The sequence below is a fragment of the Dama dama genome, chromosome 11 (genome assembly GCF_033118175.1).
Source record: "Dama dama isolate Ldn47 chromosome 11, ASM3311817v1, whole genome shotgun sequence".
NCBI lineage: Eukaryota > Metazoa > Chordata > Mammalia > Artiodactyla > Cervidae > Dama > Dama dama.
The window spans coordinates 46,525,034-46,532,559 of NC_083691.1; the positions used below are offsets into that span (position 1 = coordinate 46,525,034).

General features: G+C 37.9%; 1 pseudogene; it reads right to left on the minus strand.

Moving 5' to 3' along the window:
• Positions 1 to 5,457: 5,457 nt before the first annotated feature.
• Positions 5,458 to 6,184, minus strand: LOC133065517 (V-type proton ATPase subunit D-like; annotated as a pseudogene).
• Positions 6,185 to 7,526: the final 1,342 nt, after the last annotated feature.

Below are 7,526 nucleotides of genomic sequence, written 5' to 3' on the forward strand. Positions count from 1 at the left end.
TGAACCACTGACTGCTTTGTTCATCAAATTACCTGTAAGCCCAGCGTGTCTCCAGAAGCCTCCTAATCCTCTTGTCAGGGTTAGGTGTTCCTCTGCTGTCACTCTTATTCCCCATGTGGTCCTTGTCACTCTAAATTATAATTGCTTTTTTACTTCTCTGTATCCCCCATTAGACTAACGCTCTTCAAAAGAAGAAATTATGCCTGTTAAATCCCAAGTGTCTGATACAAGTGCTATAGTTTCTGTTTAATAAATGTTTGCATGAAAAAAATTAATATCAATTAAAGTCAACTAGGAAAATATGTAATGAATCACATATGCATGTTCTGCTGTTTTCTGGTACGAATGACTCACACTTTATGAGAAAATATTACAATTTAACCAACTTTATGGGGAAAAATATAGCTGTTTTCATCTAATCATGCAAATAACATTCTTCCATTGAGAGTGTGTTTGTGTGTGTGTGTGTGTGTGTTTTTTTTTTTTTTTAATGAACATTGAATCCTGCCTTGTGGAATTTCTTCAAGTTAGTTAATGGTAGAAAAAAATAAACACAATAATATCTTATCCTCATAGGATTACATTGAAAATTAAATATAGTATATATGCAAGAGTATCTGATACAAAGCAGCATTTAACCATTTGGAGACTTCTTTGTTTCTTTGTCTTTTAGGTTGTATATTTGCTTGTGTGCGTGTGTGTGAGCATGTGCATGTGTGTTTTTCCTTCTTTTAGAAGAGGTGTAAAACAAAGAAGATAAATAATTGACAGATTTTCTTTAATAAGGAATGTCATTTCTCAGCCTTTGTTCTTTTAAAAAATAAAAAAACAAACTTTTTTTTTTAAGTAGAAGAGCTCTATTTTTAGTTTTAACTTATCTGCCCTAAGTTGATATTAAAGTTGACTGAAAAGTTTAAGGAACAATGCTAATCAAACCCGTAGAGAAAATGAAGGGTTGTAACCTCCTACTGTAGCGCTTCTCTGGTGGCAGTCTTGCTCCTCTTTGTCCCACTTAAGCTTATGATAAGGAAAGAAGAAAATGTTCATTAACAAAGAAACCTTGACTTAGCTTTGAAAGAAAACTGCTTGGATTAATTTACCTATCACTGCTAAACTTGTCCCACAAATCATTATATATATTTATATATATATATATAATATATATATTATATATATATATAAACATCATAGACTTTAAAAGATACTATAAGACTAACACTTATAAAGAACAATTTACAAATAAATGTTTTCTTAAATTCAGGACTATATTCAGTAGAATAAAAATCACCAGAAACTTTTCATGTCAGGTATAACTGATATTTGATGTTTGGAGAAATGGGGCCAACCTGATAAGTGGGAAACCCATTTTGTTGTGATTTTAGAGGTCTATTTTAAAGACCTCCCTGTCCTGAAATAGCTCCCATGCTGGCACTTGAAACCCCTATTAGATATCTTAAGCCCTAAAGATTTTGGTCCTCACATTTTCCTATTAAATTGAAATTGCTTTACAAGATGTAACACCATAGGAAGCATCAGCTAACACCTGATCAGGGATTGCTTTCCAATCTGGCAGACAGCTAATTAAGTGAGATAGTCCCTATGGGAAAGTATATTGAAAATAGGGTGCCATAAGGAATAGAAGAATACTAACTAAGAATACTAACTGAGAAGAAGGAAGCTAAAGAAAATTTGGGCAAAATGAAATTTATTCTAGGGATATGTGTATTGGAAATCAACAGCATTTTCTTTCTCATTCACTAAAGTACTGATATTTAGTCAAGTACATATATCAGAATGATCTGGGAGTATTAAACAATATTTTAAGTCTGCCAGTTAGTTGAATGCATCAGAATCTGTGGTGCATAGAACTGGCCTATCCAGGTCTGCATGTTTAAAATCACTCCAGATCATTCTGTTATATACACCATTGCCATAAGAAGTCAGTGAAGTAACAACTTTGGGCACAGTTTCATTCAACAAACATTCATTGGAAATTTACTACATAGAAGAAACAATGTTGAGGTAATATGAATGTAACTGGTGAAAAAGATATGAGTTTTATTTTCAAGGAGATCATAATCTACCAGGAATAATAAATAATGAGCACTAGACATGCAAGGCATAGTCACTTTAGCTCAGTTCAGTTGCTTAGTCATGTCTGACTCTTTGCGACCCCATGGACTGCAGCATGCCAGCCCTCCCTGTCCATCACCAACTCCTGGAATTTACTCAAACTTATGTCCATTGAGTGGGTGAAGCCATCCAACCATCTTATCCTCTGTTGTCCTCTTCTCCTCCCACCTTCAATCTTACCCAGCATCAGGGTCTTTTCAAATGAGTCAGAGAATTTGAAACTCAATGAGTCTTGGAGTTTCAGCTTTAGCATCAGTCCTTCCAATGAATATTCAGGACTGATTTTCTTTAGGATGGACTGGTTGGATCTCCTTGCAGTCCAAGGGACTCTCAAGAGTCTTCTCCAACACTGCAGTTCAAAAGCATAAATTTTTCAGCCCTCTGCTTTCTTCATGGTCCAACTCTCACATCCATACATGACTACTGGAAAAACCATAGCCTTGACTAGCCAGACTTTTGTTGACAAAGTAATGTCTCTGCTGTTCAGTATGCTGTCTGGGTTGGTCATAGCTTCTCTTCCAAGGAGCAAGCATATTTTAATTTCAAGGCTGAAGTCACCATCTGCAGTGATTTTGGAGCCAAAAATAAATAAATAAAATCTGTCAGTGTTTCCACTGTTTCTCCGTCTGTTTGCCATGAAGTGATGGGGCCAGATGCCATGATCTTAGTTTTCTGAATGTTGTTTTATGCCAACTTTTTCACTCTCCTCTTTCACTTTCATCAAGAGACTCTTTAATGCTTCTTTGCTTTCAGCCGTAAGGGTGGTGTCACCTGCATATCTGAGGTTATTGATATTTCTCCTGGCAATCTTGATTCCAAGTTGTGTTTCATCCATTCCAACGATTCTCATGATTCACTATGCACATAAGTTAAATAAGCAGAGTGACAATATACAGCCTTGATGTACTCCTTTTCCTATTTGTAACCAGTCTGTTGTTCCATGTCCAGTTCTAACTGTTGCAGTTTGACCTGCACACAGATTTCTCAGGAGGCAGGTCAGGTGGTCTGGTATTCCCATCTCTTTCAGAATTTTCCACAGTTTGTTGTGATCCACACAGTCAAAGGCTTTGGCACAGTCAATAAAGCAGAAGTAGATGTTTCCCTGGAACTCTCTTCCTTTTTTTAATAATCCAACTGATGTTGGCAATCTGATCTCTGGTTCCTCTGCCTTTTCTAAAACCAGTTTGAACATCTGGAAGTTCATGGTTCACGTACGGTTGAAGCCTGGCTTGGAGAATTTTGAACACTACTTTGCTAGCTTGTGAGATGAGTGCAATTGTGCGGTAGTTTGAGCATTCTTTGGTATTGCCTTTCTTTGAGATTGGAATGAAAACTGATCTTTTCCAGCCTTGAGGCCACTGCTGAGTTTTCCAAATTTGCTGGTGTATTGTGTGCAGGATTTTCACAGCATCATCTTTTAGCATTTGAAATAGCTCAACTGGAATTCCATCACCTCTACTAGCTTTGTTCATAGTTATGCTTCCTGAGGCCCACTTGACTTCACATTCCCGGATGTCTGGCTCTAGGTAAGTGATCACACCAGTGTGATTATATGGGTGTGAACACCGTTTTTGCATAGTTCTTCTGTGTATTCTTGCCACCTCTTCTAAATATCTTCTGCTTCTCTTAGGTCCATACCATTTCTGTCCTTTATAGTGCCCATCTTTGCATGAAAATTTCCCTTGATATCTCTAATTTTCTTAAAGAGATATCTTGTCTTTCCCATTCTATTGTTCTCCTCTATTTCATTGCATTGATCATTGAGAAAGACTTTCTTATCTCTCCTTGCTATTCTTTGGAACTCTGCATTCAAATGGGAATATCTTTCCTTTTCTCCTTTGCCTTTTGCTTCTCTTCTTTTCACAGCTATTTGTAAGTCCTCCTCAGCTGACCATTTTGCCTTTTGCATTTCTCTTTCTCGGGTATGGTCTTGATCCCTGCCTCCGTACAGTGTCAGGAACCTCTGTCCATAGTTCTTCAGGCACTCTATCAGATATAATTCCTTGAATCTATTTGTCACTTCCAATGTATAATCATAAGAGATTGATTTAGGTCCTACCTGAATGATCTAGTGGTTTTCCCCACTTCCTTCAATTTAAATCTGAATTTGTCAATAATGAGTTCATGTCTGAGCCACAGTCAGCTCCTGGTTTTGTTTTTGCTGACTGTATAGTCTCCATCTTTGGCTGCAAATAATATAATCAATCTGATTTCAGTATTGACCATCTGGTGATGTCCATGTGTAGAGTCTTCTCTTGTGTTGTTGGAAGAGGATATTTGCTATGACCAGTGTTTTCTCTTGTCAAAACTCTGTTAACCTTTGCCCTTCTTCATTCTATACTCCTTAGCCAAAATTGCCTGTTACTCTAGATATTTCTTGACTTCTTACTTTTGCTTTCCATTCCCCATAATCTATTAAATATTATAAAATTTTTGCAATTTAAATGTGGAGGAAATGCATTACTTTTGTAGAGGACATTCAGAAAAAGTTTCCTGGAACATATGCCCAGCCCTCTTCCTGATTTCCCTTACCTTCCCTTGATCTCTCACAAAGGACTCTCACAGTGATCTAAACCATAGCCTCAGTCTCCTTTGTGTCTCTAAATTGTTTGGCTTAACATAACAAGTATCCTCAGCAAAATATTGGGGTTGGATGTGACCCTCGATCCCAGTCACTCTCCTTTATACTTTTTCATGGGATAGGGTACACAAGCATTTGACCCCAGGATCTTGGGCTTCTTTCTTTTTTTCTTTTTTAAATCATTTTATTGTTTATACCATAGTCATATTTGAATTGGCAGAATTGTTCCCATGACAGACCAGACAGAGACCTGTTATTCAAACAAAAATAGGTGAAGGTCTTCATAAAGCTTGAGGAGAGAAATTCCACAATAACTAACACAAGAATGGCTGTAGCAATCTCAGACAATGGTGCCAAGGGGTGTGAACAGATGGGAACAAAGGTTGCTCCAGCAACAGCTGATCTACGTATGTTGGCCTGAGACCACTGCTGCTTCCTAAAAGGGATTTCTTAATATGTTTGGTAAGGGGATCACTTGTAACAGACATGTAAGTGAAGTAGGGTGACACTTGTGCAGAATGAATTCTACACGTTCCTGGGCAGGTTTTACAGATTTCATTGGTGATTATTAGTTGTTTAATTATGACTTTGCAAAGGCAGATACCATAGACAGACATTCAGGGAAATTTAACAACTGGTGAAATTCTTAAGCCAAAAAATAAATAGCCACACATACCAAACCTACACACCATGAATTAAAATGGTGCCATGTTAGGCTTCTGAAAGAATCAGAACAGGAGAGATTATTCACACAGAAGATCTTCATCTTTCTCTTGAACCAGGAGATTAGCAGGCTCTGTCACTTCTCCAGCTGCCCTCCCTTTCTCCAAGTCCTTATCAGATTTTTCCTTGAATCTTTTTATTCTCTTGTATTTTCTTTAACCTATAGAACTCTTCTCGCTCTCTCTCATCCAGCTCTTTGATGATATAGGAAAGGGTAGGTTCAATCCAGGGAATGATGACATGTTCAATGGCATTTGCCTGCCTGTTGATTATCTTAATAGCTTTATCCAAAGTAACAAAGGAAGTCTGCAGCAAATCCAGTTCCACTGCTTTGGCATAATTCCTCTTCAGTTTAGTCAAACTGTTCCCCACCTTGGCCTAAGCCAGTCAGTTCATAACTGTCAGTTCCTTCATGGTAAGTTCAAACACTGGCAAAGGAACACCTGTTACATTATCTTTCTTTGCTCTAATCTTCATTTGGGGTCCATTTACATTTTGGATAGCTGGGGAGCTTAAATCCCTCGCTGTGAACTTGGCCTCAGAAAATGAAAAGGCAGCTTCTCTCATCACTTCACCCATCTACATTTTAGTCTCTATTATTATCTTCTTAAGGATCAGTTGAAAGAGTTAAGGCATCAGGTTTCTTTCTTCATGGTTTCCACCTATCTGTGCTCCTTTTAATGGAGCGTTCATGATGGCCTGTGCCACTCGAGAGGGAAAGATTTCAGTCCGGTCTTTGCCCGACATTCTGAAGATGACTGTTTGGCTTGGGTCCCTGGCTGGGTAACCGTGGCTGCAACAACCCAACCACTGACTCTTTCTAAACCTGATACAGCTGCTTGTGTCACATGACTCTCTCACGATGCTAAGAGGCAGCCAGGATATGCCGTCTTCACTTCTGTTTCCTGTTGGTTCCTATCATATCTTGAGATTCTACTGTAGCACTTACACCCCACACCAGTGTATTTACTTAGCCAACTTAGAGAAGGCTCCCTATGGTGGAAAGCAGTATGCTGGGCTCTGAAAAACAGGAATGTATAAAACCCCATCCTTTTCCTTGAGGAACACATGACCTACTGATAATGGGATGTAGATTTTAGGTTCTGAGTTCATACTGTACCCTTGCTTGCCTCACTTTAAGAGTGAACTTCTGTGACATCAGCCCAGGCATCTGTCCCAGTCTTAGTCTTCCCACAGGCATAACTGTGGGCCTTAGAGTAGATTCTGCAAGGACTAATCACTTGTTCCTAAATTTTACTGACTACAGTTCTGTTTCACTTTGGCATTATTCATAGAGACCTCTAAGTACTCCCCATGCAAATATCTCCTCAGTGTGAATAATAACAGGTGGATCTATGGAGTAGACAAGGATCACAGACATCTAGAGTATCTGATGGCAACATTTTAGTTTGCGGTATAGCCAAGATTCTAGCAGGATGTCATTTGGAAGAAATTAATTTATCTCTGAACAAAGACTAGGAGACAGTGGAAGAAAAGTATCACCCTTAATATGTTCACTCCTAAGTTTCTCCCAAATCTCTGCAGTATACTACAGTTGTATCTGTTTAGCCACCCTGCAAATGCTCTGTATTTGCAAGTATTTTGCAAGCAGCTATGAGTGTTTAATTTTGGGATAATGCCTTCTGGATGTGCTAACCCCAAGAGTATTTTGAACAGACTAAATGTGAATTACTGGTTGTAAAAAGAAAATTTGGCTGCTTCAAATCATGTCTGTCTGTAACTGAAGACATGACAATGTTGAAACTCAAGGTCATGTCTGTGCAATGAAAGCCCATAAGGGTATCTGTGGCAGCAGGACTATCAAGGGATACATGGGTAATAATTAATCAGAAACTGCCATCATTAATTAGATACAATTTTGCAAATTGTTCTACATTTTATCAGCAGCATGGTATGGCAGAGATATACTTATATAAAAAGTTAAAATATCTTGATTTAACTTTTTGCCATCTAATTTCTCTACCTCAATTTCATTGTCAGTAAGAATAAAATAAGTAATGCTCATTTTCAAGCTATGAAAGATATTCCCTTACATTTGTTTATTAAGGTACTATTTAATAAGTATTTT